Source organism: Myodes glareolus, chromosome 9 (genome assembly GCF_982192425.1).
Source record: "Myodes glareolus chromosome 9, mMyoGla1.1, whole genome shotgun sequence".
NCBI classification, from domain to species: Eukaryota; Metazoa; Chordata; class Mammalia; order Rodentia; family Cricetidae; genus Myodes; species Myodes glareolus.
In genome coordinates this window covers 13,680,977-13,707,625 of record NC_142034.1, presented here as the reverse complement: position 1 = coordinate 13,707,625, position 26,649 = coordinate 13,680,977, and the positions used below count along the sequence as shown (strand labels likewise).

The 26,649-nt window shown below is 51.1% G+C and overlaps 1 protein-coding gene and 1 long non-coding RNA gene across 4 annotated transcripts in view; one reads left to right on the top strand and one right to left on the bottom strand.

The window, feature by feature from the left end:
- Positions 1 to 467: 467 nt before the first annotated feature.
- LOC146893329 (uncharacterized) lies at positions 468 to 26,626 on the bottom strand. Of its 2 annotated transcripts, XR_015738730.1 has the most exons (4): positions 26,515 to 26,626; positions 18,604 to 18,718; positions 5,707 to 5,766; positions 468 to 731 (listed from the first exon to the last, which is right to left on the bottom strand). It is a non-coding gene; the product is annotated as an uncharacterized LOC146893329 (long non-coding RNA). The 2 variants fall into 2 exon arrangements; XR_015738729.1 differs by lacking the exons at positions 468 to 731; positions 5,707 to 5,766 and adding an exon at positions 13,533 to 13,627.
- Axin2 (axin 2) overlaps positions 25,651 to 26,649 on the top strand; it is a 30,332-nt gene continuing 29,333 nt past the window's right edge. The window contains exon 1 of one of the 2 annotated variants that reach the window (XM_087909847.1): positions 25,651 to 25,777. The gene's annotated coding sequence lies outside the window, so the exon portion shown is untranslated. Of the gene's footprint in view, positions 25,778 to 26,156; positions 26,318 to 26,649 lie in introns of those variants that run through there. The other variant, XM_087909846.1, reaches the window with a different exon arrangement.

Below are 26,649 nucleotides of genomic sequence, written 5' to 3'. Positions count from 1 at the left end.
CACATAAACCTCTCTACTTTTCCAAGCCCTCTGCCTTCGCCCCACCCCCCTCTCCAGAGTGCTAGCTAGCTCAGTGTGTGGATGAGAAATAAAACCCCAAGACTGGGGCCATTTGGAAGCAAAACCCTAACAGTTTCCAATTGGATATCCTAAGACTTAGACTTAGGGTCTCAAAAACAGTCTGGCCTTCCCAGTGAGGCCTATTTCAAGTAAGTCCCAGAACAGGACTCTCTTGCAGAATCCTAGAAAGCCCAGGCCCCAGAACCCAGACAGGTACTCTGGGTTCCCAGTTTTCACATCCAGCAGACCTGGGTAGTCCTGTCTGTCGGACTCCTCGCAAATCTCCTGGACTGGACATCCGGAGGACCCAGCTCGGTGACACACTGCCATAGGAGCCTCGGTCTTTGTGGTCAAAAGCCCTGTCAGGGTCCAGAGCAGATGGAGAGGGTGCTTTCCAGATGTTACGCACAATAAAAGGAGTTTTTATTTTATTCTTTCTTTTATTTTTTTAATGAGGAGTGGGGGAGTCGTAACAGGGAAAAACGTAAGTTTGGCAGCCCTCCTCCGGACTGGAGTGTACGAAGTGTGTGCGGTGTGGGGGTGCGGGGGTGCGGAGCGGGGCTGTGGGGCGGCTGGGTGGCTGCGCCTCCTTACTGAGATGGTTCCTTTCCCCTTCCAACGCCACTGCAAAGCTGCAGAGAAAGGCTCCTTTCCTGGCGTTTTCATCTTCCCTGTGTAGACAAGCGTTCCAAAAGGGATTAAATAAAAGGGAGAAATGAAACACACATTTCCAACGTTAGTTAGCGCGCGTGCACCGCTTTTTCTCACCCCCCCCCCTTTTTTTAAACAGAGAAGCATAAAGCATAATGATCCTGAAACAGTCGCTGCCTCCGGGAACCCAGGCTTTGGGGGGGCGAGAAAGGGAGGTTGCGATGTTTTCCCTTCTAGCTAGGCTCCATGTGAGTCTGACTTCTCTTTCTGGTGGGAGAGACCAGGATGAAAGTTGCTCCTTCTCATAAGGCCTCTTGGGGAACAGATCGTTTTAACAAGCCATTTCCTGGTGCGTGAGCACTGTAGTCCCTTGCCCCCTTGAAGTGTCATGCACCATGTCAGACATCAAAGCCCTAATTAAATCCATTCTTTAATTGTGTCTTTTGCTTCATTAACTTTCTCTCCTCCTTTGATGAGGGCTGCACCTCTGTGATGGGGGGGCAAATTATCGCTTTCTCTTCATTTTCCTAAAGATCTGAAAATTACTTGCCGGATGGTTGTTGTTACACACACACACACCCCACACACACACACCTCCTTTTTGCCTTCTTGAAGTTGAGGACACAGCCTCTTCTGCCACCCCCACCCCCCATCTGCCCCAGTCGGCCCCCAGTTAAAACGGTATTCACACCTTTTCCCCTCCTGGCTCTTCTATTCTGAGAAGTTTCCATTGATTATTGTCCTGAAGTTCCTTGGTCCAGTCATAGATAAAAGGATAATGACTTCAAAGGGAAGAGTTAAGAGTTTAACCCCAAGCTAAGAGAGTGGACAACTAGGTAATTGAGGGTAATAACCCTTCACAGACTTGCTTTCAAAGGATCGCCAGGCTGAACTCTCAGGTGGCTTTAATTTTATTAACATTTGTAGCCACCAACTTGAGAAGCCGGTCTGGAGTCATTATGAGCTTCAGAGCTCCAGGTAACAAGCGCTCCGCCTGGCCCGAACCTGCCAGCATTCTGGGTCTGAGTGTGGGTCCGAGTGGGCGCTTCCCGGATGCTCATAGCAGCGATGGGATCTCGCCTCAAACTTGTGTGTGGAACCACAGGCCCTAGGCCTCTGGGGGAGGGGAGGAGATCTAAGGTTCCGCTGAGCCCCACCCCTTGGGGGGGGTGGCAATCAATGAAGAGGCGTACAAAACACAAGCTTTGGGAGGGAAAAGCGTAGCTTCTTGTTCCGTGGGTGTGGGAGGACCTCGGTCGTCAGGAAAACTCTCACCCAAGTCCACCCTTTACCCATCTGGGGACAGAAGTGGGAAGAAGAGTACCCTTCTGCACCCTCCTGCACCTCTGAGGTTCCCTTCATAGAGTAGCCCACCAGGTGAGCAGGCCCAACATCTTTTTCTTAAGGATGAGAAGGTAGCCAGCAGGCCAAAATCTTTATCTTATGAATGAAAGATAGTGTTTCAAACAGGTGAGAGGACTTGCCCGGAGCCCCAAAATCGTCAGCAAATTGATTGCAGTACAATTCTAACTCCCACAAGCAGATAAGGTTGTGGGGGAGGGGTGCAGAGGGCTGCATTGAACTAGAAAATCGCCCTCAGGCAGACCCGACACTCCTGAAACAAAGGCAGCATCCTGGTGAGCCAGTCGGCCGCTTTCCTGCTCTACACACCTGTATGGGACCCTTCAATGAAGGGTGGAGAGATCCTCCCCTTTGCCATCAGGGCTCTTCAGGACTCTTCAGGACCCAGCACTTGATTTATCGCCGTGCGCATTGACTGCGATCATTCTCCTGGGCTAGGGGACTTGAGAGTCTTCCAGGTCACTGGAATTGCCCAGCCTTCCCAGTGAATGGCTTCAGGCAGTCCTTTTGGCTGTTAAAAGTTTAACAAAAGGCCTTTGAAATGGACTCCACACTTGAACAGCTGCCCAGGGCAGTTACAGCCTTATCCCCGCGCAAGCTGCAGGGCAGGACTCTCTGACCTCCTTCCTAGCTTTTCTGCTAAGGGAGGGGCTGTTCCTAGAGCTCCTCACCCCTGCCAGCACCAGTACACCTCTGCCCTCCCATCCTGGTCTTCTGCAGAGCCCTTCCTGAGTCCTCGGGGATCAAGCAGGACTGGCCCAGTGCAGAACATGTAGCAAGGCTTCATAAACGTTTGCAGAGGGCAGGGGTCTGTTCCCAGAGGCACGGATTCCTTGTAGGGCTGAGACTACTTCGTAGCTTGGTCCACCTGCAGTACCTCTCTCCTCCTCCTCCTGTTCTTTGCCCAAAATCTTCCTTCCTTCATTAAAGAAGTATGAGCGCTGCCGTGGCCAAAGGTTTCTGCAGCGCTTCAAGCCACATTGAACTTGTAATAGAAAACCATACTTGGGCCCAAGGGGAGGCAAGAGAGGGCCATGAGCCCTCCAGAGACCTCCACAGCCTCCCCTCCTGTCAAGGCCCACTGGTCTACAGCATCCAGTTCTTTGCTGAATAATGACCTGGAAAGCTAGTGACTCTTTGATTTCAGCACTTTCCAGCACCTGGGATCTAATCAGCTGGTCACACTTGCTTCTCACTTTTCTTCTTGCTCTTCTTTCTTCTTCCTCTTCCTCCTCCTCCTCCTCTTCCTTCTCCTCTCTCTCCTTCTCTTCTTCTGTCTTCTGTTGTAGTGCTGGGGGTTGAATCTGTAGCCTTGTGCATCCTAGGCCACTGTCCTAGACATCCCCAGTCCTCGTGGAGTTGCCTAGGTGACTGTCTTGCGGTCTTTTTCCCCAATAGCTGGGATTGCAGATCTGTGTCCCCAGGCCCAGTATTTTATTATTATTCAGGAGAGGGCATTTTCACTAACTGTTTCTGGATTATCAGAGATCACAGTGTCCGCTGAAAAGGGACTGGTACTCTGTAGCTGGTGAAAGGACTGCCTGGGGGCTGGAGAGCAGGCTCCATAGTAAAGAGCACAGACTCACTCCTCTTTCAGAGGACCCAAGCTTAGTTCCCGGTACCCACGACAATCAGTTCACAAGCTACTATCACCCAAGCTCCAGGATCTGCTGGCCTCTGGCCTCCTTGGCCACTGCATTCCTGTACACAAACATATACTCTCTCACACACACAATTTACAAAATTACAATCTAAAAAAATTATGGAAAACTGTCTCAAGCTCCTTGTACTGTGTGTATGCAATACAGAACATAACCCTCCTTGGTATGTTACATGCCATGCATCTTCCAGAAATGTGTGTGTGTATGTGTGTGCACGAGTGTACGTGTGCACACACATGTATATGTTTATGTGTGTGTGCCTGTATATATAACCATGTGTATGTAGAGGTCAGAGGACAATCTCAGGTACCATCTGCCTAAGAGATCTGCTTGTCTCTGCCTCCCAGACAGCAAGAGTATGAGCACAGCACTGTGCCTACCTTTAAAAAACAAAACATGGGTTCTGGGTGTTGATCAGGTCCTTGTGCTTGAAAAGCAAGCACTTTACCTTTACCAGCTGCCGTCTCCTGGTCACCACACCTTCCAAATCACACCAGTCATGTTTGTTTGGCCAGCTCCTGGCACTTGGTTTGATTATGAAAATTTATGATGGAGAGTCAGTAGAGCCCAGCGGGGGAATGCGGTGTGATTTGTTTTAGAAGCAAATGTGACTTTTGAAAACCCCATCTGATGATTTATATAAGCACAGCAGCCTATGTACTCAGAGACGAGACAGCATGGAAGTAACCAGAAACGTGCTTAGCGTAGCATAGTCTGCCCATGTTTGCATACATGTGTGTACATGCACATGGAAGCCAGCAGTCAACTTCAGGTGTCTTCCTCATTTACTCTCTGCCATCATGTTTTGAGGCAGCGTCCCTCACTGCATCTAGAGCTCACTGATTTGGCTAGACCCTGTGGCCAAAAGATTCCATGGCATCTCCCCTCTGCCTTTCCAGTGCCATGCAGGCTGCTGTACGTACCTTTTGTGCTTACTGGGATCTGAACTTGGGTCTCATGTTTGTGCAGCAAGCACTTTAGAAACTGAACCATGTCCCCAGCTCGCCCACCTTTTTCCCTTTGGAGATAGATCTTGGCTGGTCTATAATTCATGATCCTCCCGCCATAGCCTCCTAAGCACTGAGACTATCTGTCAACTTGAGCCACCATGCTGGGTCGGACTGTGCAGTCTTTACTGACGAACTCAGCTTGGCCACACTTCAGAGCCTTTAGGTTCCAGCTTGCTCAGGAGAGGAGTACGGAAACACAGCCAGCCATCACTAATCTGATGCCGAGACACCTGCTGGTACTGACCCATTTGGCATGATGTTCTAAGAAAGAAAGGCAGTTGAACTTTGCCCTTGAAGGTTTTAGGGACTCAAGCTTTTGGCAAAAACAGCTTTGCCATCCAACCAGATGAGAACCTTAACACAGACCCTGGGGAAATTCCAGACAATCTGGAGCCAACCACAAGCCCCCATGCTCCTCACTCGTTTCCCACTGGGGCTCGAGAGATCTCAAGCTGATGGAGGGGCTGATAGGTGACAGAGGCCCCTGTACAATTCAGGGGCCACAGTCAGCATTCTGATTTTCTGATAAACAAAATGTGACGAGGTCACAGACTTGGATGTCTGAAAGGATAAGTCACATCTGAGGGCCCACAAGAGTGAGATCTGGTAGGTGTGAGTTGCCTTAAGTCACATCCCCCAAAGTGCTTATTCCCAGGAGCAAGATGGTAGCTGCCTATTCCACGGTAACAGGAATGAAATTAACTTAGAAACCAAATGGTTGTGGCAGGCCTGGCCCTGGAGGGTGGGGTGGGACTCATGGTGAGCACACTGTGTGTGACATGCTGAGCTGGGTGGACAGGGAGCTGGCTCTTTGAACAGTTGCCTTTGATCTCTATCCTCCAGTCTGAAGCATAACTCACATGCCTGTGATTAATTGCATTTTGGGTGGAGACCCTGTGCCTTCCTGATATCTGTGGCTACAGAGAAGAACTGAGGTCTCTGTCAGCACCGGGCCTTCATACCCAAAGTCCAGTTGTGTCACTTGTCCTCCTGTGCACGAAGCCTGCCACGGCATCTTCGACCTGCAGAGAGCGGAAGCGAGCATCACTTTTCCTCCTTGCTCGCCCTGGCCTGACATTACTCATGTAGGATGTGGGGTGTATCTGGGTTTACAACATGCCTTGCACATTCTTGGAGAACTTGCCTAGACTGGAGTCCCACTTTCATCCTTGTAACAGTCACAGAGATGAGTGGGATGGGCAGAGTCATCCCGGTTGTGGAGATGAGGAACCCTGAGTCACAGAGGACTGGGATTGGACCTTGCCCTCTGCACACTTAGCCAGTCAGCGGTAGCCTCTGCTTGGGCCCTGGTCCTCAGTGCAAAGCCCTACTGTCGCTATTGATGTGGTCCCCAGCTAACTGGGGAGGTCGGTGTGCGGCCAGCATTCCCTTCTTCATGAAGGCTCTTGCCCCTTTTCACCATGGAAGAGGCTCCAGAGCTACAGGGTCACCCTAGCCCTGGAAATGGAGCTGGTGTAAAAATCCCATTGGGGGATTTCCTTGACTATCCAGAAATGAACCATTCAAGTTCTTCCCAAGCACCCATTCCTGGCTAGGTAAGCGTGGCTGTGACTGATGTTCGTGAGTCATCCTGAGAGGCCCCTGAGTCTCCTCGGGGTAGTAGACACCTGCAGGGCTCTGCTTACAGACAGCCCCCATCTCACCACCATGTCATGCTTCGCTCCTGGCTTCTCTCCTGCAACTCTGGTGGAAGCACCTAGAATCCACTCAGCCTGCAACTTAGAGAACACTGAGTATCTGTGCTCTCTCATCTCCTCGGGGCAGCAACAGCGGCTGATAGATGCTAGTGCGTGAAGCCTCTGGCTCTCTCATCCCCTGAGGGAATATGATGGTAGGCATTGCCGTCCTGGATCTGCCGATGGGTGAGATGCCGTGTCCTCTTGGATTCTTTCTGGAATTCCTTCTATTTCTTTATTCCTCTACAGGTCCTCCCCAACCCCGACCCCAAAAAGTATTTTCTGCGAATTCACATGATATCAAACCCCACAGTGAGTTTCTAGGGAACCCAAGTTGTTGCAGTCAAATGTAAATATCTGAATGGCACCCCGAAGAGCAGTGGGTCTCAGCCTTCCTAATGCTTCAGCCCTTTAATACAGTTCCTCATGTTCTGACAACCCTAACCATAAAATTATTCCATTGCTACTTTGTAATGCCGCTACTGTAATGAGTGCAATATAAATAAATATCTGTTACTCCAAAGGGGTCAGTACCCACAGATTGAGGAATGCTGCTCAGATTATGGTAAGGGATTCCCCTGGGATTCCTGCTCCCTAAATCCTGCTCTCATTTAAGTTCACAATAGACAGCTTTCTAAAACACACCTCTTAGCACATAGCACCCCACCACCAAGTGCTATCTGTAAAGTCAAGGCCGTGCATGTGCACACTCGCAGCCAGCTTTGATCATACCAACCTCCAGTCCTTGCCTCTTTTTTTTCTTTTTTCTTTTCTTAGTTTTTCAAGACAGGGTTTCTCTGTAGCTTTCAAGCATGTCCTGGAACTAGCTCTGTAGACCAGGCTGGCCTCGAACTCACAAAGATCCACCTGCCTCTGCCTCCTGAGTGCTGGGATTAAAGGCACGCACCACCACCTGTGCGATGTGTTAGCACCTGAAGTTTGGCTGTCTGGCAGTTGCCCTCCTCGCGCCCTCAGACTGTTTCCAGATGTTGAGGTTTTGCCCAGGTCTAACACCGTCCAGAGGTGCCCCTGCACTGGTCCTGTCCCCTTGTCACCTTATCCAGGGTAGACTGAGGCACATCTCACTCCCTGGTGCCTAGAACCCATCTCTACATTATCCCTTATTCTCCTGCTATCCAGTCTGTTTTCCTGGGCTCATCTCCTGCATGAGCAGGACTCCTGTAGGTCACAGCCCACATCTGAACACCGCTGTCACCACCCTTGAGCCAAGGCCAGTGCACACACGAGGCAGACACCTACAGATGTGAGCCAGGTGAAACACGGGACTGTGTATTGAATTGTATCTCCTAAATTCAAATGGTGGAACCCCAGTCCTCCATATTTGTAGACGAGACCTTTGAGGGATAATTATCTTTAAGTGAGAGCAGGAGGGAGAGGCCAACATGATGGGTCTGTGCCATTACGAGGAGCAGCACTGGAAGTAGCTCTGTGTCTACCATGTGAAGACTTGGCCAGAAGACGGCTGTCTCCACACCAGGGAGACAGCTCTCACACAGAGCCGAATTGGCCAACACCTTCATTTTAGACTCCCAGCTTCCCAACTATGAGAAATAAATTCCAACTGTTTAACCCAGCTAGGCTATGACATTTTGTTATGGCACCACGGGCTGACTAATACACACGGGCACGAACAGCCCTGATAAATCTACACCAACACACCTCTGCTAAAATCCTTCCTCAGGATGTACCCGAGGCATTTCTGTTGTTGTTGTGTTGTGTTGTGTTGTGTTGTGTGTTACCGAAAGGAGGAACCGAGATGTTCCTGTCCCTTAATTTTATCTATCTGTATCGACAATACCACCATCCAATTGTCCTAACATACATCAATCCAGGCTAGTCTAAAACCCATTGGGTTGAGTTGCTGACCTCTAAAACTGACCTGTTGGGCTTCAAGACCCTGGACTTACTGAGGCCCCAAGGCCTCCAGGACAGGTGGTAAGTGCTGCCCACGGCTCAGGCTTGCACCACGGAACGGGGCTGCAGACACTCCACCATCCCACCTTATGCTTATTTGGTGTCTGGATTTTATGCATCGTTTGCATGTGGCGTGTAAAGTCTGCAGGGAAGGCAAGCATCCCACAAACAGTATAGTGTGCTCAGTAGAGACGAAGGTAGTGAGACTTTGCAGGCTGGGGACACTAGATTTACTTCTCTATGGCAGGGTCACCGTTCTCCCTGAGTTTCCTGGGGCCAGCCACAGGAATAGCATGCGTGCACGTGCGCGCGGCGCACACACACACACACACACACACACACATCTTTTTCTGTCCTGGATAAAGAGATCAGATAAAGTGGGATGTCTTGGCCCCCAGCCTGCTCCATCTGCAGCCCCCGTAGCCAGTATCTCCTGGGGCCCACAGACTCCCTGGTGGCGCCACCCGCCCTCTTTAGCAGCAGCACGCTGGCCTTGCTTTTGCTGCCCCTGCCAGCAGCTGGCACTGTCTTTGCCAGGAACTCTTAACTGTGGTCCCCCAGCCAAGGCTTTGTAGCCTCTTTGCAGAGAAGAGAGGCGGGGCTCTGCAGCTTCCTCTGCAGAGAGGCCCAGAGGGCTCCCCTTCTCCCCAAGACCATTGTTCCCTAAAAGACACAGGCTCAGCTTGTGATCCTCACAGGGAGCTCCCAGAGGACCCCCCCCCCCCGCCCGAGGAAGGACTAGATAGGCAGAGACCTCTTCATGCAGGAAGCTCCTCAGTCTTCCATGCAGAAGAACTGGGAGATAAACAGAAGGGTTAAATTCTGGGCTGAGGCTTCGGCATTCAATCGCTGTGTTTCCTGTTGATGACATTATTGCCTTCCTACAACCATTGACACATGTTGCTTTCATCTGTTTCATTTCAAGACATGAGAACACTCACTGGAAACTATGCTTAATAGCTAAACTCAAAACATTTGCATCTCCTTCTGTGACTCTCTGCTGGCATGCTATGGTCTCTAGTGAGGCTGGTGGTGGTGATGCATACTTTCTCGGCCATTTTCAACCCAGGCGAGAGAAGCCACTGACTCCCTGACTGACTGCCCCAGGCCTGTCTGCCACTAGTGCTCAGGTCTCTTCCCTGAGGCTGATAGTTCCTACCAAGTAAGGGTGACTGGGAGTGTCTCCCGGCCCTCCTCGGCTCTGTCCAGCTCCTTCCCCATCCTCATGGAGAAAGGATGCCTGGTCTAACCACTAGGTGGTCCACTGAGCCCACACCTCTCCTGCTCATGCCCAGTGGTGCCAGGCTCCTTCACTTGTAGCTAGACCTTCTGAATGGAGCCTCTGGAAGAGAGAGATGAGCTTTTTAGGTGAGTCTAAGTGCCCTGGGCAGCACACCAGCCTGGCTACTATGGAGAGGGTTTGAGCCACGTTGCCCTGGCCCAGGCCATATATGGAAAGCCAGTTGATGACACTGTGGCCATCACCGCTTCCCTGGACCAGAAAAGCACTACCAGTTGATACAGTCTGCAAAATACAGAGTAGGTCGGCTTATGGAGGACCCTGGAGCATAGCCACCTGTCCCGGGGCCCATGGGCCGTTTACCCATAAAGAGACGGAAGTCAGTACGGAGGAACTGCACAGCCTAGCTTTTGTCCATAAGACAAAAAGGAGCACACATTTACAAGACACTTACTGTACCAATTTCCTTATTTCATCTTATTTTTTTAAAAAGAGTTTATTCCCATTAAATAGTTAGAAAAACTGAGGTTTAGGAAGGGTGAGAAAGTTTGGCAAGGCTCATGGTGGTGATGCTGAACCTAAAATAAATACAAGCTTGAGGTCTCCAATGCCAGTTTTCTCTAGCTACAGAAGAAAGCAAATCTTCTTCCCAGAAGTCAGGGTGGAGACCTGGGAAGAGGGACAAGGTGCAGCGCCTGGTTGACCTGCACCTAGTACATACTCCCTTTCCCGTCAGTTCCTCCCCTCATTTGGTTCACACTCATGACAGTTAGGAATAAAGCTCTCACAGTCTAATGGGCAAGGGCTGGCAAGATGGTCCAGCAGGTAACAGTGTTTGCCACCAAGCCTAACTCCCCGACCCCCATCCCTAGCGCTCCTATGCCGAAAGGAGAAAGAAGACTCCTGCCTGTTGTCCTTTGACCTCCGCCCACGTTCTCCACAGACATCATCGTGCCCACACACATACAGGAATGCACACACTCGAAATGAATGAATGAAATTCCCAAAATAGTCTGGCTGCGTGTGCTCAAAGGGGAGGAAGAATGTTCAAGGCCACATTCTGCCTCTTTTAAATCCCTCAATGAGGCCAAGAATCTGAGATAGCACACGTGGGGAGAATGCGGGCTTCAAACACAGGGAAGCCCGCCCAGGGGATGGCAATTCTGAGGTGTAGGAAGCTTCACGCTATCTGTCCAGGCTGCGAATGTCCTGGTTTGAGTGCATGTGTGCACGTGTGTGGGTGTGTGTACTAGAGAGTATATGAGACCCACGTGTAAACACAGGCTCACCAACGGCAGCCTAAGAATGCAGTCAGCGCAAGGCAAGGGACACCAAGCTGCCCTTCAAAGACAACAATTTCAAGTGGGGAGAGAGTGACTCACGCCTTTAATCCCAGCACTCAAGAATCAGAAGCAGGTGGATCTCTGAGTTCAAGAGCAGCCTGGTCTACAAGGCAAGTTCCTGGACAGCCAGAGCAACACAGAGAAACCCTGTCTTGGAAAACAGGCAGAAAAACAAACACAATAACAACAATTCCAAGACAGACAGGGCCCCGTTGTCAGGTGAGCACTGACTGGGAGTCTCGACGCCAATACCCTAAAGAGAGGCAGTGGGCTATATGCCTCTACACAGCCCTCGAACTGTAGCTCCTCTGAAAGCCTGGATAAAAATCAATAAACAAATAAAGCAGAGCCTGATTTTAAACACAGACCACGCCAGACTCACAAGAGTGGCTTTTCAGCTTTACCGTGGTGTGAAAGTAAACTCATATAACCACCGCTTTTCACGGTGAGCGCAGTGTCCCGTGGACCATGGGAGGCACTCAGAGGTACGCTCTACAGACAGGCTTTGTGTCCCATGATTCTGACCCATGCCAGGCTGATGGAAGTCGCGAGCACACATAAAAAAGTTAGCCAAAGCTACCATATTAGTAGGTCAGATCCAACCTGACATGGCGACACATGCCTGGGCTGTGTAATGTGGTATAGGTCATAAGTATTCGATGTATTTTTGACTTAGGATATTTTCAATTTAGGACAAGCTTATTATGCTAGAATTCCATTGAAAGTTAAGGAGCAGTTATATGTATGTGAAAACATCCCTGAGATTGGAGAGAGGGCTCAGTAGGAAAGGGTTCACACTGCTCTCTGAGAGGACTCAAGTTCAGTTCCTTGAATCCACGTGAGGCAGCTCACAGCTGCCTCTAACTCCAGTTTCCGGGAGATCTGGCCTCTGGCCTCCGTAGGCCCCTTCACTCACATACGCAACACCTCCACACGCATACACAAAATTAAAAACAACAGAAGTATTTTAGACCGGAATGATGACTCCACAGGTAAGAGCACTGACTACGCCTCCAGAGCCAGTGCCCACAAGGAGTTCACAGCTGTCTGTAGCTGTAATTCCAGGGGATCTGGCACCCTCACACACACACCGGCAAGCAAAACACCAATGCACACAAAATAAAAATAAATAAGTATTTTTTAAAATAATAGAAATAGTTTTTTAAAGTTTTTTTTTTTAATTCAAAAGAACATCCCCAATGGTAGGGCCACCTGGAGGTGCGGTGGAGACCCCTCTTTCCTCATCTCTTATTAAAAATGACATAGACATCTTGGAAAGTGTAAGGGGCCATATTTCTCACCCGCAAGAATGTACAGCACTTACTAACTGTTCAGCAAGGGAGAATGGAGTGCATTGTAGGAATCAGGCCCCTCAGGGGGAAGTGGGAAACCCAGAAAGACTGAGCGAGGCAGTCACCCCCTTGGTTTCTCTGTCTATGGGGGAATGGCTCCCCTCCTCAGCGCTGTCTCTCTCAACCTGTTTCTCTTAGCTCCTGTTCCCTCCTAACCTCTCCAAACCCCTCATTCTCCCACCTTTACACAGGCCCCTTGGAGTAGCATTTCTTTCTTTGCTTTCAAATATTCAAAGTTCTGAGTTCCAGAGAAAAAGGCCATCAACCCAAAGGCTCAGCTTCTCAATGCTACGGTCCTGGCCAGTTTGGGGTGGACTGCTTGTGGGTGACATGGCCAAATGTAGTCCGATCAGTTGAGTTTGAGCGGGGGGTGGGGGGTGGGTGGACGGTGGACCACAGTGAACAATGTAACTGTCATCTCTCCGGAAGGGTTCTCTCCCCATCTGTCTTTGTCAGACCCTCATCTGTACATCTTATTTGCTTCGGTTTGCTTCGGTATACAGCAGTCCTAATCTGCATCCTGCAGTTTGGAGTAAATCTCAGGGTGTTTCCAGCATCATGACTCTATCACCTGACCAGTCACCGTAGAACATTCTGCCCTGCTACTTAAGAAGTCTACGATATTTACTCAGACAATCCCTGAATCTATATGACCTGAATACTTAGAAGTTGTTCAGGAATCGGCAAGATGATCCTGGACTCACTTTTAACTGTGTTCTGGGAGCCTGGTCCTTTTCATAGGGCAATTATGGTGGTTCCTTGGGAGAGGTCATAGAATGATTGGTCCCTGACTAAATTTACACTACCATTGTTTGGTTGGGTGGTTGACTGATCAGATTATTTGGAGACAAGGTCTTACTTTTTGTAGCCCAGGTTGGCCTGGAGCTCATGGCACTCTGACCTCTGCCTGGCAAGTGTTTGCATGATGGGCACAAACCTCCACACTTACACTGTTATTCCTAAATCCTAGAACTGAAAGCTAGTCCTAAGGCTACTAGACTAGGCCAGACTCTCCCTTCCTGGCCAATCTCAGGGAACACCAGGGACAGCTCAGGCTACACAACTCATGTAGACATGGGTAGGTCTGCCTCCTCATGACCTTTCTTCTCCCGTCCAGTGAACGGCCAAGCTCCACAAAGGAAGAGCATGAGGAGACAAGCCGTTCACAGTCAATCTTCCTTGTGCACATGAGGACCTGGGCGGCCTAAGGGGCCTGACTCACCGAGGAAGCTGGAGCCAGAGCTGGAATACAGGCCTCTGAGCCCAAGCTGGGTAGTCACCGAGGTTCTCCTGATTATACACTCAGATGGTAGGAACTGGAAAAAGTAATAAAACACCTCCTTACTTTTTTGGCCCTGGTCCTTAAATATAGCAGCACCGGGGCTAGGGTTGTAACTCATTTTTGGTAGAATGCTTGCCTAGCATGCCCAAAGCCCTGGGTCCCAGCCCTAGAATGACATCATCCGTGTGTTGTAGGATGTTATTTTAGGCTGTGTAGCTTTTGTTTATGCTGCATTTGTTTAACTCTGTGAAGCTGCGATTCTTTGCCTGTCTAAAATATCTGATGGGCCTAATAAAGAGCTGAACAGTCAATAGCGAGGCAGGAGCAAGGACAGGTAGGGCTGGCAGGCAGAGAGGACAAATAGAGGGGGACCCAAGGAGCAATGAGAGAACAAGGGGAGGAGGTCTTGAGGGGCCAGTCACCCAGCCACCCAGTCACCCAGTCACCCAGCCAGCCAGCCAGCCAGCCACCCAGCCAGACATGGAGTAAGAAGGAAAGAAAAGGTATACAGGAACAGAGAAAGATAACCCCCGAGACCCCCCCCCCCCCCACCGAGATAGATGGAATGATTTAAGAAAAGCTGGCAAGAAACAAGCCAAGCTAAGGCCGGGTATCTATAACTAAGAATAAGCCTCCGTGTGTGATTTATTTGGTAGCGAGGTGGTGGGCCCCTCAAAAAGTCAAAAGAGTAAAACATTGCACTACAACTGTGGAGGCAGGAAGCTCAAGAAGTTCTAGGTCATCACCGTCCTAGGCTCGTAGGTGAATTTGAGGCCAACCTGGAATACACTACCAGCTTCGTAGGTTTGCGTCTATTACTCAGAGTAGAACCCTAAGGCTGCAGCAGGGTCTATGAACGAGGACCTAAGATGGGCAGCACTGAGCACTAGACTTCAAGGCAGATGAGCTCTGGGTGGCAGAACTCATCCATCCGTCCGTCCATCCATCCATCCATCCAGGAAAGGACATTTATGCAGTAGCTCTTCCAGTCCTGAATGCTTGCCCTGCCCAAGACGACATCAGTTCACCTTACATTCCCTGACTTATGGGAGGCAGTTGGGGAACCTTGACCTCTCATGTCCTCTCCTCATCCTTCAGCTTTGGTCAGTGGCTGTTGTCAAATGTGTACAAGTAACGAGAGGAGCTGAGCAACCTACACAGGGTTCTTCGTTTTTCCCTCACATCTGGCCCACTCTCTTCCAGTACCTCGACTTTGCCAGACGGGGCCTCCGCATGGCATAGGGTGTGAGCAATCACTTCAGCTCCCCGTCACCAACCCATTCGGAGGGTGCTATTCTGGGTTTAGTACGGCCACCAGCTTGACATTCCTAACGTTGAGCCAGGCAGTCCACGCTGTACAATCGGCACTGCATATTGGACCATACCAGGCAGACTGCAGTGAGGCAGTATAGCCTAGGCTACGGCTCTGAAATGTTACTCAACAGTAATAGTGTCTACCTCAGGGAGTGGCTGAGTGGGCACTGGGGTGCGGCCAGCCCACAGGAAGCGCCTCCTCACTGGAGCTGTCCCTATTGGACTATTATCTGGAACCTTCGGAAGCCTGTCTCTGCCCTTGATCAGTGCACCCTCTGTTCTTTCTTCCACCCCACCCCTCCCCCACTGCTCTTCCTTGATCCTCCTCGCCGGTGAGCTCTGAAGCAAGGATTCAAATATCTTGGGGGGGGGGGGGTAGGGACCAGGCTGTCTGCTGGAAGCCCTTGAAGCTCTTATCAGAGACGAACTGTTAATGACTCTGTCTCCGGTTTATGGCAGCTCTTCCCACTCCTTTATGGCCTCTTTTACTGCTCCCTTGGTCCCGCAGGTTCAGACAGGGCCGCCGTTTGTGAGGGAAGATGGCGCCAAGGACAGAGCAAAGATGGCATCAAGGACAGAGGGGCTGTGCTGGCGGATGTGGGTTAGGAGCCTCAGATTCACTTCCCTCTGAGAACCAGATCTGGGGTTGCCTGTGGCTGCAGACAGGTCAGCCTAGAAGACTCCGGCTATACCTGCTCTACCCAACACCACCACACTTACGGGGCTGCATTTGATCACTGTGCCCAGGGCTCCAGGTAGCTCCCTAGGTCTACTCTGATACGATGCGTGTCTCTAATGACTGTTTTCAGTGCCAGCAACTGGGTGGGCACGATTCCTACTGTAGTTTCTCCATTCATGCCTGGTCAGCTTGGAGGCGAGCCGGGTGTGCATGCAGGAAACGTAAGAAGGTTAAGGGTCATTTTATATAGGCAACCCTTTTTACAAAACAGTTATTGGTCCTTACTGGTATTTTATGGATTGAGAAATGAATGTTTAAGAGGCCGTACAACTAGGTTTGGGTTTAACTCAGTTGGTGTGGTGATTGCTTAGTTTGAACAAAGCCCTGAACTCCACCCTCTAGCACCAGATAAACCATTTGTGATTGGAATCTCGGTGTAGTCTCAACCCCCAGGAGGTGGAAGCAGGAGAGTCAGAAGTTCAAGGTCATTATTCCTTATTCCTGAACAACTACTCCTAAATCAAGGCCGTCCTAGGGTACGTGGAGACCCTGTCTCAAATATAACAACAACAACAACAATAATAATAATAAAGTGGACATGCCACTAAATACAATGCAAAGGGCATTGCCATGATTACCATTTTGTGAGGCTTGGGAGGGGGGCGCGGGGAATAAGTGCAGGAAAAAGATCTTTATGTTTAACACAGGCACACACTTGTTTCCACCCTGGAATATTTTCCACCTAAGCTGGCTCCATCCGGAGTCCAGAACTCGGGCACACTGAGGACTAAAATGTCCAACCTGAGGGACCCTGATGAAACGGCCGGTGGCCATAGATAGCACCTTCGCTCTCGGAAGACTGGCCTCGAACCACAGAAAGATAAAATGAAAGCCAAGATCTTCCTTGTCCTGCCTTAGGAAGACATTTGTTACCAGGAAGCTGAGAATTTACTGCTTTCAAAAATGAGAATCCTGCCAGGCAGTGGTGATGCCCGCCTTTAGTCCCAGCACTCTGGAGGCAGAGGCAGACGAACTCTCTGTGAGTTCGAAGCCAGCCTGATCTACAGAGTGAGTTCCAGGACAACCAGGACTATAGAGAAACCCTGTTTCAAAACACACACAGTTCCTGGGTGCATTGGTAGACACCACTTTCATCACCTTAGGCTGCCTTATTTTATCCCCACTTCAAGGAAAGGAGGTTTTAAGCAGCCCTGCCCCCTCCTGCCCCCCCACCCTGGGGGGGGGGACATGCAAGGAAGACCCTTAGTGGGAAATGGGACCTTGCCAGGATGACTCCCTTAGTTTGGGGTTTTTTGTTTCGTTTTGTTTTTTTCTAAGATGGCTAACCCTACCCTAGTGTTTCCAGGGTTCAGCTGCGTCCTAGCCTTTCACTATAGCACCCCATCTAAATCCCGACAGCTATGTGCCCAAGCATTTTACATCGGGGGAAACCAAGGCACAGAGGAAGGAAGGAATGATGGCTCTGCAGGGTGGGGGGTGGGGGGTGGGGAGGCGTACCTCCTGCCAAGTGTGGGACTGCGATGTGCTGGCTGAGGCAGGAGGATCAGATCCCCCTAATCTCAACAAGGAAAAGAAGGAAAGGAGGGAGGGGAGGGGAAGACCGCCTCCTGGGTTCACATTCTCTAAACCTTCCTGGGCCACTGTGGCCCAGCTTGCCTCTCTCAGTTTCTATGGGATTCTGGAAAGGGCAGCACTTCCTCTGACCTAGGCCCTGTGGCCTCTCCTTAGCGTCTCAAGACCACATTGGTGCCCTACTAGTTCACGCCAACCCTTCTCTTTAGTACCTAGCGCGCGTACGCGCACCTACCAAATTTGATCGCCGGGTTATTGATACCCTCCTCCCCACTCTGACCGTCCCCGACGTGGCAGGCTGCAGAGGGCAGGGCTCTACCCTTCTACCACGTGCAGGCCTGGCACCCATAACATCAGATTGCATCCACTTTGCTCCCAGCCCCACAGGCTCCCTGGGAAATGACCAGGCCTCTGTTTGGTAGAGCTACCATCTCAGGAATGTGCAGATCCTCCACCTGGGGTTTAAGGCCGACTTCTTCACACCTGCACGTTCAGAGGAGGGGATCCCCTAGGCATGGGTGGGGGGAAGGGAGTAGGCAGGAAGCCTGTTTTTGTTAGGATAGAAAAGAGCAAGACTGGAGGGGCAGGGAGGGTCAAGTCAGTGAAAGATGAGGCCAGTTTGGGTGAAGCAGGTGCACGACCTACACCAAGTGGGTGGCCTCCAGAGAAAGCGGAAATGGACAAACGACCTCCGACATCACACCCAGTTCACATTCACACACACACACACACACACACACACACACCCCGCCACCCGGTGGTAGGGCTTTACTGGCGAGCGTCTTCCTCGGTCTTGACCTCTAGAAGCGATTCAGCAGCTGGGGGTGTCCCCAGGGTGCCCTCCAAGTATCCACCACCTGCACACCGGCCCGCCCCTCCCCCACCCCCTGGGCAGGCAGCCGTCTGACACTCGGGCCTCTCACCTCTCGGCCTTAGGAAAGGCCTTGCCAACTCTGATCCCACCCTGGACCAGACACGCCCACAGGGAGGAAACTTTCTCGCCACACCCCCGTGCCCCCCGTGACTGTGTTTTCTGACTCACAGACACTGATCATCTCCTGAGCTGTGAACTAAACGGAGGATTCCAGGTTTTACCGAACTAGGCAGAGGTAGCGCACTGGGCAGTCAGTTTCGAGGTGTGCAGCTAGAGTCTGCCCCGGGGACAGGAGGACGGTAGCCCCAGCTGAGCTTCGTTCCTACCTCACCTTCCTCCGAGGTCAGATTCCAGAACTCCTTTCCTGAAAAGCTGGGCACACTTGTTTATGCCGCTTAATTTCCCCCCAACGTCTCTTTAATGCTGGGACGACTCGTTGAGCAGGGTTTTACAGTTTCAATAATTAGTCTATCTTTTTTTTTTAATGCCCTAAAGTTATCTGTGAAAGTATTTTTCCGAGGAAGTCCAGGAGGATGGGCTCAGTGCATACCTTTGATTTTGTTTGTGAAGCTAATGTTTCTGCTGAGAAAACCAGTATCTTCAACCCCAATGATCTTGGGACCGTTTCTCCGTTCAGAGGACACAGTCTCAGGGAACTTTCTCCTCTAAAAAAAAAAAAAAAAAATCATCAAGACTTCCGCGGGGCCGCTCCCCGCTCCACCGGTATTTGACTGGCATTCGGAAGCGCCTTCCCTAAAATCACCATTCCAGGCGCTAGCCGCCCCCACCCTCCAGCCCTGGTTTTAACACTGCATTTAAATCAGAGCTACTCTCCTCCGCATCTTTTGTTCGGGTCTAGCACCCCTCCAGTGAGATCGGTTTCCCTCCTTGTAATCTGTCAAGAGTAGCTGGCCAATATTATCCACCTTCTGAAACAGTAAATCCCACCTCTTCATTTAGTGTGGCTGGGGAAGCAACGTGGGCAAGGGTGGCATTTGAGTGTGATCCCGCCCGCTCTGTAATCAGTGCAATCTCATAATGACTCGGTTTTCTTCTCATAATCTCTTTGGAGAGTTTTGATATATTTTTATAAAGGTCCAGAAGCCTTTGAAGAGCTTCAAACGTGCTCTAATTGTGGCCAGGTCACGCTGCCGCCCCCCCCCCCACCTCGCTTCCCACCCCCAGTGTGCTCTTATCTAATGAAGTACAAGAAGGGTTCACGCCCCCAGTGTGCCTGCAACCTGGTTCTTAGCTTTTGCAAGAGGAGCTGACAGGGCAAAAGTGTTATCTGAGGGATCTGAGTTTGCTGCTCCCCTCCCTGAGGGATGGGTCTTAATCTGTGGCTTCAGAATCTGGGTTTGGCCTGCACGCTCAGGGTTTCCTGTGACCGCGCAGGTAAACCAGGCCCTGGGCCCTCGGGGCCTTTGCAAGATTTAGCCGGGGACTGGCTTCCAGATCTCTCACCTGGTTGGTGTGAGGGCTGTTTCATAATCCCAGTGAAAACATTGCAGACAGAAGTTAGTTTTGAGCAAGACACAGTCGGGGTGTGTGTGTGTGTGTGTGTGCGCACGCGTGCATGCACGCACATGGGCTGCTGCTACCTTTAATCCCAGCATTCAGGAGGCAGCATTGGGTAAATTTCTGTGAGTTTTATGCCAGGTCTGGTCTACACAGAGTTCTAGGCTAGTCAAGTCTATATAGTGAGACTGTCTTAAAAAAAATAAAAAAATAAAAAAAGCCAGACCAGGCAGTGATGGTACAAGCCTTTAGGCCCAGCACTTGGGAAGCAGAAGCAGGTGGATCTCAGTGAGTTTGAGGCCAGCCTGGTCTACAAAACAAATTCCAGGACGGGGGGGGGGGGGACGACAAAGCCATCACAACCTTTTAAAACCTTTTTAAATCCTCAGATGGGACACCTCATCACCTTTTCTCCATTCTGCTCATCAGAAGGCTGCCAATCAGTTCCACCTGTGGTCAAGGGACGGGACCTGCACAGGGCTTGGACGCTAAGTAGGGATCCTAGAAACAACCTAGGGTGGATCCTAAGAAGTAGCCACTAAAGGCTTGGCTTTGGTGGGCATACACACACACACACACACACACACACACACACACACGCACGCACACACGCACACACACGCGCGCACACACACAAAGACTATTCTAGCACATAGGCCAGTGTCAGTTCTCATCACCAGCTGCTAAGCATTTCCCATAATACTCTTGCCCACAATCTACCTCTGCCATTCCCTGAACCATATGCCAGGCACCGAACTAAGAATCCAAGTTCATAAAGCACAGTCGGCTCCTGATTTGAGAGGGGCCCTGACTGAGTAGATAAGGACAGAAAAGTACAGGGCCCAAGTATTGCAGGAGTTTAGAGGGCAGGAACCACTCCACGCCCACGGGAGACATGAGCCGAGAAGCTGGAGAGTAGTGGGCCACCCAGGGGATCCTGCAAAGGAGGGGAGGGGAGATAGATATGAGCCGCCATGTGGGGTTGTACGGGGTGAGGATGGGTAAACAGCAGAACGAAGCTGGAGATTGCCCAGAAAGGCCATCTGATGGGCCATGCTCAGGTCTAGCTCTATGGAAAGTGTGTGGATGGTCAGGGGAGGATTGGAAACCAAGAACTGACCAGGGCAGCTTTGGGTCGTGGATGTGCACTAGGATGGCAGTGTGGAGGGGGAGCCGGACTGCAGGCGTGGAGAGCCGTTAAAGGCTGTTGCTGCCCACGTTGGAAATGTTGAGAGCTGTGGAGCAGCTGTGAACTCGGGAAGAAGAGCGACGCCAGAATTTTTAGGATGTGGGGTCAACAGCACTGGGAGAATGAACGGAGTGTTCCAGGGAGAAAGACGGGCCAAGACTTGGGCCAGGTTTGTAAGGTAGACAGCGGGAGGATGGTGAAGCCATTGCCTTCCAGAAAGATGCCTGCCCCCTACCCCAGGCAGTAGGTGGTGGTCTTTGTTATGAGGGGTTATGCAGTGTGAAGTACTGAACCCAGGTCTCCTGAGGTCTAGGCGAGCACTCCGCTAGCTAAATTACACACAGAGCCCAGCTCTGTTTTAAGCACGTTTAAATGGGCGGGACCTATGGCTGGCTTAGCAAAATGTGGCCACGATGAACTAAGACTGCAAAAGAGGCTGGAGTTACAACTTTAGGAGATAGGAGACCCTGGGCTCCATACAGTTCAAGGAATTCCCTGGAGAAGCCCCAGGACAGAGCCCCATCCCCACCCCCATGAAAGGAAGATGAGGTGTCCTCAGCTGAGGAGGAGAAACCAAGGACAGAGATGCTGTCCTGTAGGCGCCCTGGCTTCACAAGTGGGGTTTTTTCTTTTCTTTTTTTAAGACAGTCTCACTATCTGGGACTGCTGTGTACACCGGGCTGGCCTTGAACTCACAGAGATCCCCCTGTCTCTGCTTCCTGAGGCCTGTGCCACCATACTCAGCCAGTTTTTTCTTTCTTTCTTCTTCTTTTTTTTTTTTTTTTTTTTTAAACCAGCTTGGAAATGGTTTGCTTGTGAGAGAGATGGTAATGGGTCCCTGAAAGTTAGTCAGACTAGGGGCTGGGGCACAGCTGCATCTCTGGCAGATTATGTAACAAGACAGAACACTTGGGGATCTGATGTAGAGAAGTTTCTGCAACATGGAACAGCATCTAGAAGGTTCTAGGGTGGGCTGGAATTCTGTAGAACAGTCAACACTTCTACAACAAATCCTCCAGCACCCCAGCATGCCACAGTGTTCACAGAGAATCAAGAAACAAGGAAGAAAGAAAGGAAATGATTTCAAGCTCAACTTATTTTTCCACTCTGCAGGAGTCGGTTTTTTGCTTTGTTTTTTACTCAGCAAATGGGGCCAGGTGTGGTGGCACACACCTTTAGCCCCAGTACTTGGGAGGCAGAGGCAGGCAGATCTGAGTTCAAGGCCAGCTTAGTCTACAAAGAGTTTCAGGACAGCCAGGGCTACACAGAGAAACCCGTCTCGGGGTGGGGGAAGCAAATGCTAGAGGAGGGGCTCAGGTCACCTAGAGTTGGAGCTGCAGGCAGTTGCAATTTACCCTCCATGGGCGGTGGGAACTGAACTTGCGTCTTCTGCAGGAGCACATGGGCTCTTAAATGCTGAGCCATCTCTCCAGCCATTTTCCTGCTTGGTTGTTGATAGCGTTGGCCTCTCCTGCTGCCAAGTTCAGGCCAACTGGAAAAAGTCATGATCAAGGAGCTGCTGAAAAACACCCAGCAGTTTGTAGCTGCCAGTGGACAGCAAAGGCCTTTCCTAATCAATTCGATTAGAACTGGGGAGTTTTTAAGTATCATCTTCCATGGTTTTCAATCTAACATACCAATGACAACTTTCTCTAACTTTCTCAGAGCAACCTCACCTTCCCGTGTGGCTTCAAAGCCCTCGGCATCCGTATCTCCTCTTCTGCAGCAAGAGGTACTTAGGAAGAGTGACAGGAAGTTGAGTCCAAGTACTGAGATGCCCGTGGAAATAACTGTTTCCTTGAAAGGCTGGGGGTTATCCAGGGGAGGCTGAAAGAGCTGAGCTCCCAGGGTCAAGGAACTGAATGAACTGTGCTTTGGAGGGATTTCAGATGTGTTTTGGGAAAACATCTCGTTGTAGGGTTTCTATTGCTGTGAAGAGACACCATGACTATGGCAACTCTTACCAAGGGAAACCTTTCTCTGGGCTTGCTTGCAGTTTCAGAGGTTTAGTCCATGATCTCCATGGCAGGAAGCATGGCAGTATGCAGGCAGACATGGTGTCTAGATGAACAATAAAGGACACCCACAGTGGTCAGGTGACCTTCAGTCCCAGCAATAGTAAGCGACTTCTCCCTCCTCTCCCTCTCAACAAAGGAACATTGCTTAGAGTGGTATTTTTTCCCCCAGGAAGGAAAAGCCAGAATTTCTGACTCTTAGAGAAATATCCTGGGTCTCAGCAACTCTGAAGTCCCAGCTGGCGTGACTTCCCCTCCACAGTGTTTTCTGTGGAAGCTGCCTGGGTCTGAGATCTGGCCGGATGCCTCCCATGGAGCCTTTAGCCTTGTGTTCTGGTATTCTAGGATGTCAGCCCATGACTGAATTCCAGAACAGGACCCCTTTCTGCTTTATTAAACTTGTCTCCCCTTGGCAGAGGGTACTGTCTATCCTCCGGAGGGCTGCACTTTAAAGGCTGGAGGGCGAGTGAGCATGTGCAGAAACCCATCACCTTGCTTTCCAGTTTCCAGGCAACCATGCAGGATTACAACAAGTCACATGATAATGCTGCTGCCAGGGAGAAGAGGAAAATGGCAAACTGCTATCTTGAGAAAGGTTGGGAATAAACGAAGGCTTTCAGATGCTCCTCCAGTTATATCAACAAGTAGTCGAAGACCCAATGCTAGAGAGGGTTTCCGGCTTCTCAGCAATCCCCCCAGCCTCCTGCTGGATGTAAAGCATTCCCCTGAACATGAAGTTGGGGGAGGAAGGGGACCGGGCAGGGGAGAGCCGGCAGAGATGGGGGAGCTGTTGGCCTGAGGTGACCCTGACACCTGCTGTGGAAGCCCAGCTCCCACAGGGGTTGTTACTAAGAAGATCTAAGCCACACGGGACTCCCCAGGCTGCCCTTCCACTGCCCCAGCACTGGGCTAATGAAGGAGCAGGAGCACTCTCTGGCTTAAAGGCAGCCTGTGAAGGTTGTGAATGGCTGAGGGGCAGGGAGGGGTCAGTGGGGACAGCCAGGAGGGAAAGGAAAACCACCCAGGAAGGCCCAGTTTCCACTTCCTTTCTGAAAGTCTCCTCTTTTCTGAACCTTGTTTATTTTGATTTGGGATGACTTGACTTTCCTTATGTCCCCTCCCCCACAGATTGTGTGTGTGTGTGTGTGTGTGTGTGTGTGAGAGAGAGAGAGAGAGAGAGAGAGAGATGAAAACCCCTGGCTGTTTGCATTGTAGCTGCGTCTATGGTAGTCAGGGCTTCTCTCTACACTGCTCCCCCATCCCCACAGATTTTGTGTGTGTGTGTGTGTGTGTGTGTGTGACATACATGAACACCCCTGGCTGTTTGCTTGTAGCCGCGTCTACGGTAGTCAGGGCTTCTCTCTACACTGCTCCCCCATCCCCACAGATTTTGTGCGTGTGTGTGTGTGTGTGTGTGTGTGTGACACACATGAACACCCCTGGCTGTTTGCTTGTAGCCGCGTCTATAGTAGTCAGGGCTTCTCTCTACCTTGCTGCTTCAGGAACAACATCTCTGTGGCTCAGGACCCTAGGAAGCACAGTTCTGCCTGGGTTGATTAAGGAGGTGTGTGTTCCTAGAGGTGGGTCTAGGGTTCCATATACCATTTCGGGGCCAGTGGCTGAGGGCAGTCAGGAGAGATGGACCCTGCAGGATTCTGGAAGGCAGACAGACTTTCCAGCCACCCAGTTTCCCCATACCTAGTACTTAGCTCAGTGCCCAGATGCATCATGGGAACACACTTTCTCTGGTCTTTCTGGGAAGGACCACACTTCACAGCCTGAACTGTTGGCTCTCTACAGGTGGGCTCCTGGTTGCAGGGCAAGCTGGGTGTATTGACCATGGACACAGAGCGGGGCCTCCCTCATTTCTAGGCTATTGACTTTGGAGGCTTGAGCCGTGGGGGTTCTCTTGTCCTGTGTGGCACTTTACTCTTTCTCTTTGGACATGTTTCTCACCTGTTTCAAAGTTCCCAAAGCCGAGTGATTATCCTTCATTCATTTTTAAGGTAAACAGGTCAGACAAAATGAGTGGTTTCTGAGCAAAACCCCTGCACAGCAGGGTAGTGCCAGGGCTCTGGCTGTCACTTCTTTCCTCTTTTTGGATGACTTTTCTGTGGGTTTTGTTGTTGTTATTTTGTTAGCGCTGTTGTTTTGAGACAGAGTCTTAAATTAGCTCAGGCTGGCTTCAAATTTACTACGTTGGTCTTGGAATTCTCATTCTGTTGGTTCTATCTTTGGGGTGACAGCCAGTTGTCATCAGTTCTGGTTTACTTGGTGTGGGGTGGGGAGGGGCAGGGGTGGAACCCAGGGCTTCCAGAGTTATGTGCATTCAAGGTAATAACTACACCAGGCTACATCCTCACCTCTATTTTCCCCCATAGGATGAAAAGATCATTAACTCACCCATGAAGAAACACTCTACAATAGCTACATAAATAAATGCTCTGGGCTTATGATACACTTTTAAGGGCTCTGCCTTATAAACATTTTGGGGAGAAGATGGGAAGGAATCCAAAGGTGACAATGGGGTGAATTTTTATACTTTAACATTGCATGTGTGTGGGGGAGGCATTCCACCGCCGTTTAATATGTAACATATGGGATGGTGGCAGCCTTTTGGAAGAGCGTGGTGGGCACGAATTTGTTGAGACGTCAATGTGTGTACAAGGAAGGCTCTGACTTCCATGCAAGGTTGCAAACTGGGGAACTGATGGGTGTTCCCTGACTACAAAGCAGGTCTCCACACCTTCACACAAACACGACCGCAAATCGTCCACAAACTGTTCCTATATAACTCTGAACATACTGAAACACAAGTGGGCGCGCGCGCGCGCGCGCGCGCGCACACACACACACACACACACACACACACGCACACATGTGCCATGCCTTCTGAGTCCCAACCAGAGTATGCCCTAAGACACTTGGCCAGCGGATCCTAGGACTACAGTTCCTTCCAGAAGGCCCTCCCAGTCCAAATTTCCAGGGAAACTTGAATAAAGGTAGGAAAGTATTTGATGATGGGGGGTGGGCACGTTCTGCTTGCTTGCAGTTCTTGCGGTGGCCAGAGAGCTACAAGGAACTGGCATTCCGTAGCTTGAGAGCTCCAGGGCAGGCAGGGGGAGGAGGCATGAGCAGAGGCCGGAGAACTTGAAAGAAGAAATCAGAACTCTGGCCGAGAGAGCCCCGGGGCCGCCGAGAGCCGGTGGGGGGCGGACAAGGATTGTGGAAGAGTTAACGCGGGAGCGGAGTGTGCGACGGGGGCCGGGGCGGGGCGGGGCAGAGCTGGCGCGCGCTGTCCCTTTAAGGCGGGCGGCGCGGGCCGGCCGAGCGCCGCTGTGATTGGCGCGGCGGGATCACTGGCTCCCTGAGCCCGGCCCGGGGGAGTCGGCTGGAGCCGGCTGTGCTTTGATAAGGTCCTGGCAACTCAGTAACGGCCCAAGAACGGGGAAATTAAAAATAAGCCCCCGATCGCGATGGATTCCGGGGCCACCCGGAGGCCCAGGCGCCCGCCTCCCCAACGGAGAGCTCAGCTGTAAAAGGTGAGGTCGGAGGTTCTGTCCCAGAGCAGCTGCTTGCAAGAAAGCTCGGTGCGACTGGGGGCGGCTGGCAGCGGGGTACGGGGCCACGGGAGGGGGCAGGAGGGTGCAAGTCGTGGGTAGCAGAGGGGTGTGCGGGCTGCATGGCCCCCAGAGGGGCGCAGGAGCGTGCTGGGCTGGCCCGGGTGCGGCTCGCGTACCTCCCTTCCAGGACCGTGCGCTCGGCTCGCGCCTTTGAAGTGCACAGTTAAATCCACAGCGCAGTTTTTGTTGGAAGCGCCCGGAGGACATTTGGTGCGCCTAGTGACTGCTGGAAACAGGACCTGGGTTGAAAG